Below are 5,454 nucleotides of genomic sequence, written 5' to 3'. Positions count from 1 at the left end.
AGCACGTTTCGTCTCTCGGGGGTAGGGGAGAGTGAGGAGTGAGGGCCAGCGTCCCCTTCTGACCTGCATGCAAACACCCAGCTGGGTTCGAGAATTCGAGGTGCTCCTATCTGAGGGTCCACTGTGTCTGCCCATAAGCGGGGTCATCTACGCATATTAGGTCCCTGCTGAAAGACCGTTGAGGGCATGCGAGGGGGAAGGCTCTCCTGCTGGTCTTCAGAGTCGGAGTGTGTGCTGGTGTAGGCCCAGTAAGTTTGCAGCTTGGGAAGGTGTGCTTGGGCCAGGATCACGCTTTGTGCATGCAGCTTCGGGGGCTATTTCTGGAAGCCAAAATGAGGAAGCTTCCCTGGTTGGAGCCTGGAGCCTCAGACCAGGCCTGTGTCCCTCCCTGTCATTTGTTTGGGTGCATCAAAGTTCTTTAGTGCCCGGTGGGGATGGAGCAGTGGATGGATGTGGGCTGGGGTTGGTCTTCAATGGAAGGGTGTTGATGGATTAGGCCTAGGTATTGCCCATGTCAGCAATTCCACTGCAGCTCCCGGCACAGTTGAGGCACTATGTGGGTCATCATGGAGTGGGTTTAGGACCGAGTGCTGCATTTAAGCCGGCGTGGTGACTGCTGGTCTGCAGAAGCTGGTAAGGCATCATGAGGACATGTCCTGTGTGATGTCGTGGGATGGGCTGTCATGATTGGGTTGCAGGCGCTGGCCACGTCTTCCCAAGAATGTGTCCTGTTCGTGATGGGCTGGCATCAGCTGCCTCTGAAGGGGATGGTTTTGGCAGTACATGAGGATGCAGTTAGGTACTTAAACTGCATAGATTTGTGATCCCGTTGCCGGAGGAATGTCGCCCAAAGTGTGTCTTGCGGGACGTAGAGAAATTAGACATGCTGAAGCGTCTGGGCCACTCTCCTTGGGGGTATTTGAGTTATGCGTACATGCCCTTTGGCCACTTTGTTTCCTTGTTTGGGAATATGCAAAGCAAAAGTGTTTCTCCGAGAGGGCATGATGCGGCCAGCCCGTGTGGCACACAGGAGTTTTGAACAGCTAGAGGTTGATCTGGAGCAGTCCCTTGGCGGAGCAGAGATGTGTTCAGTGTTGCGATGCCAGGTGTGCTGCTGTGGACAGCCACTGTGCCCTTTGAAGCTTACAACTCCCCTCGCAAAACAGAGTTCTTCCGGTGGAAATCGGTCTGTCCTCCTCGGGGAGAGTGCCTTTGATCTTTGTGAGGTTCTCGATAGTGTCACTCTGTAAGTGGAGAAGTGCCACGATGCATGGGGTAGGGTCAGAGTCATCAAAGCAGTCATGCTTGCGGTCTGTCCTACCTGGTATACAGTGACCACGTGTTTGCAGGATGTCTGTGGCTTCCAGGAGAGTCGTGTTACTCTGTGGGCAGGAGGAGGGCACGTAGGATGACACTGTCAAGAATTTGAGCGTTTCCTCGGGGTTCAGGGCCGCCAAACCTGCTGGCTGGGTGCTGGCAACACGTGCCCAGGAAGGTAGCCTAGTTTCCACAGTGGGGTTTGAACGTGGGTCTTGGTTGCTGAAGCCCACCACTTCCTGTGGTGGGCATACCCATGGGTCATCGGAAAGTGATTTGGCGTAGTTGGCAACAATTGGCAGTTGGGCCGAATTTCGTTAGCCCCTTGAGAGGTGCCGGGCTGCATGTTGACTATAGCCAGTCGCAGGTCGGCCCACCCATAGGAGGTTTCCTTGCTCCTGAAAATGATGGGAGTGGCCCCAAGTGTACATTAGATATTCTAATGGGAGGCAGGATTTCCAGGTCCATGTATATGTTACACCCACGGCCGGAAGGCAGGTCTCGCCAGGTGTTTGTGCTTTGGCCAGAAGGCTTGGCTGTGGAAGAGTGGAAGTCCGTGGCCTATTTCAGAACCCCCTGGCTTTCAAAGTTCACATTCAGTCTGTTGAAGTTTGAAGGGGTCTTTCTCCATTCAGTGCGAGGGTCCAGATCCAGGGCGCTGTGTATAAACTCGGGCTTTTATGGTTCGAGGTCTCAGGAGAGGGCCACAGGGACACACAGAGACCATGGTGAGGATTCAGAGGCACAGAAAGAAGCCCACAAGCGCGCCCTCATGTGCAGTAATACTCACACATGCACACATGCGTGAAAACAAAAATATACCCTCTCACGTATGGGCCAATGTACATGCCTTACTTCCTGCAGTCGTGCTGTCAGACATTGAGTTCTCTGTAAAGGTTGACGTCCTTGGGAAGCAGGGTCCGAGCTGAAGCCCAGGTAAAAATTCTCATGAATCATGATCTCTGAGTTCACCATTCCAATTCTGAAACCTGCCTGAATTATGTCCACTTCTCAGGTGCCGCTGCTGGACAAGGCTGGCTGTCGGCAAAGACAAGAAGACCTACGCTTTGGCTGATGACTGTAGGTGCTAAGGAAAAGTGGAAAAATGACGCGGGGGCATGTTGCTAAGCGTGGCTCTGGCTAACTCAGGAAGGTAGGCTTTCACCCACCCTATGATGTGCCATTGGATAGGAGGTTTTCCTCAGACGGTCCCAGTGGCTGCAAGAGTGGATTGACTGTTGCTCTTTCTGAGTGGCCTGAGGGCTGTGGATTCCCCAGGGCTTTGGAGTACTCCGAGGTCATGTCTCCTCTTCAGACCCCCACGGCATGCCCGGTTGTGTTCTGCAGCGTCCCAGCCTGTGCTTGGATCGATGATGACACCCTTGTATGCATTCCTTGGAAATCTGAACAAAATGAGTGAGAACACTCTACCGTCTCCTCATCGAATCTGAGGTCCAGCACGTTTCGTCTCTCGGGGGTAGGGGAGAGTGAGGAGTGAGGGCCAGCGTCCCCTTCTGACCTGCATGCAAACACCCAGCTGGGTTCCAGAATTCGAGGTGCTCCTATCTGAGGGTCCACTGTGTCTGCCCATAAGCGGGGTCATCTACGCATATTAGGTCCCTGCTGAAAGACCGTTGAGGGCATGCGAGGGGGAAGGCTCTCCTGCTGGTCTTCAGAGTCGGAGTGTGTGCTGGTGTAGGCCCAGTAAGTTTGCAGCTTGGGAAGGTGTGCTTGGGCCAGGATCACGCTTTGTGCATGCAGCTTCGGGGGCTATTTCTGGAAGCCAAAATGAGGAAGCTTCCCTGGTTGGAGCCTGGAGCCTCAGACCAGGCCTGTGTCCCTCCCTGTCATTTGTTTGGGTGCATCAAAGTTCTTTAGTGCCCGGTGGGGATGGAGCAGTGGATGGATGTGGGCTGGGGTTGGTCTTCAATGGAAGGGTGTTGATGGATTAGGCCTAGGTATTGCCCATGTCAGCAATTCCACTGCAGCTCCCGGCACAGTTGAGGCACTATGTGGGTCATCATGGAGTGGGTTTAGGACCGAGTGCTGCATTTAAGCCGGCGTGGTGACTGCTGGTCTGCAGAAGCTGGTAAGGCATCATGAGGACATGTCCTGTGTGATGTCGTGGGATGGGCTGTCATGATTGGGTTGCAGGCGCTGGCCACGTCTTCCCAAGAATGTGTCCTGTTCGTGATGGGCTGGCATCAGCTGCCTCTGAAGGGGATGGTTTTGGCAGTACATGAGGATGCAGTTAGGTACTTAAACTGCATAGATTTGTGATCCCGTTGCCGGAGGAATGTCGCCCAAAGTGTGTCTTGCGGGACGTAGAGAAATTAGACATGCTGAAGCGTCTGGGCCACTCTCCTTGGGGGTATTTGAGTTATGCGTACATGCCCTTTGGCCACTTTGTTTCCTTGTTTGGGAATATGCAAAGCAAAAGTGTTTCTCCGAGAGGGCATGATGCGGCCAGCCCGTGTGGCACACAGGAGTTTTGAACAGCTAGAGGTTGATCTGGAGCAGTCCCTTGGCGGAGCAGAGATGTGTTCAGTGTTGCGATGCCAGGTGTGCTGCTGTGGACAGCCACTGTGCCCTTTGAAGCTTACAACTCCCCTCGCAAAACAGAGTTCTTCCGTTGGAAATCGGTCTGTCGTCCTCGGGGAGAGTGCCTTTGATCTTTGTGAGGTTCTCGATAGTGTCACTCTGTAAGTGGAGAAGTGCCACGATGCATGGGGTAGGGTCAGAGTCATCAAAGCAGTCATGCTTGCGGTCTGTCCTACCTGGTATACAGTGACCACGTGTTTGCAGGATGTCTGTGGCTTCCAGGAGAGTCGTGTTACTCTGTGGGCAGGAGGAGGGCACGTAGGATGACACTGTCAAGAATTTGAGCGTTTCCTCGGGGTTCAGGGCCGCCAAACCTGCTGGCTGGGTGCTGGCAACACGTGCCCAGGAAGGTAGCCTAGTTTCCACAGTGGGGTTTGAACGTGGGTCTTGGTTGCTGAAGCCCACCACTTCCTGTGGTGGGCATACCCATGGGTCATCGGAAAGTGATTTGGCGTAGTTGGCAACAATTGGCAGTTGGGCCGAATTTCGTTAGCCCCTTGAGAGGTGCCGGGCTGCATGTTGACTATAGCCAGTCGCAGGTCGGCCCACCCATAGGAGGTTTCCTTGCTCCTGAAAATGATGGGAGTGGCCCCAAGTGTACATTAGATATTCTAATGGGAGGCAGGATTTCCAGGTCCATGTATATGTTACACCCACGGCCGGAAGGCAGGTCTCGCCAGGTGTTTGTGCTTTGGCCAGAAGGCTTGGCTGTGGAAGAGTGGAAGTCCGTGGCCTATTTCAGAACCCCCTGGCTTTCAAAGTTCACATTCAGTCTGTTGAAGTTTGAAGGGGTCTTTCTCCATTCAGTGCGAGGGTCCAGATCCAGGGCGCTGTGTATAAACTCGGGCTTTTATGGTTCGAGGTCTCAGGAGAGGGCCACAGGGACACACAGAGACCATGGTGAGGATTCAGAGGCACAGAAAGAAGCCCACAAGCGGGCCCTCATGTGCAGTAATACTCACACATGCACACATGCGTGAAAACAAAAATATACCCTCTCACGTATGGGCCAATGTACATGCCTTACTTCCTGCAGTCGTGCTGTCAGACATTGAGTTCTCTGTAAAGGTTGACGTCCTTGGGAAGCAGGGTCCGAGCTGAAGCCCAGGTAAAAATTCTCATGAATCATGATCTCTGAGTTCACCATTCCAATTCTGAAACCTGCCTGAATTATGTCCACTTCTCAGGTGCCGCTGCTGGACAAGGCTGGCTGTCGGCAAAGACAAGAAGACCTACGCGTTGGCTGATGACTGTAGGTGCTAAGGAAAAGTGGAAAAATGACGCGGGGGCATGTTGCTAAGCGTGGCTCTGGCTAACTCAGGAAGGTAGGCTTTCACCCACCCTATGATGTGCCATTGGATAGGAGGTTTTCCTCAGATGGTCCCAGTGGCTGCAAGAGTGGATTGACTGTTGCTCTTTCTGAGTGGCCTGAGGGCTGTGGATTCCCCAGGGCTTTGGAGTACTCCGAGGTCATGTCTCCTCTTCAGACCCCCACGGCATGCCCGGTTGTGTTCTGCAGCGTCCCAGCCTGTGCTT

General features: G+C 53.6%; 1 non-coding gene across 1 annotated transcript; it reads left to right on the top strand.

Annotated features, from left to right (window-relative positions):
• Positions 1 to 2,681: 2,681 nt before the first annotated feature.
• LOC132489834 (small nucleolar RNA SNORD116) lies at positions 2,682 to 2,773 on the top strand. The gene has a single exon (XR_009532203.1). It is a non-coding gene; the product is annotated as a small nucleolar RNA SNORD116 (small nucleolar RNA).
• The last annotated feature ends 2,681 nt before the right edge of the window (positions 2,774 to 5,454 follow it).

The sequence above is a fragment of the Mesoplodon densirostris genome, chromosome 4 (assembly GCF_025265405.1).
Source record: "Mesoplodon densirostris isolate mMesDen1 chromosome 4, mMesDen1 primary haplotype, whole genome shotgun sequence".
Classification (NCBI taxonomy): domain Eukaryota; kingdom Metazoa; phylum Chordata; class Mammalia; order Artiodactyla; family Ziphiidae; genus Mesoplodon; species Mesoplodon densirostris.
Note: the sequence above shows the minus strand (reverse complement) of the source record. Positions and strands in the feature narration are given on the sequence as shown.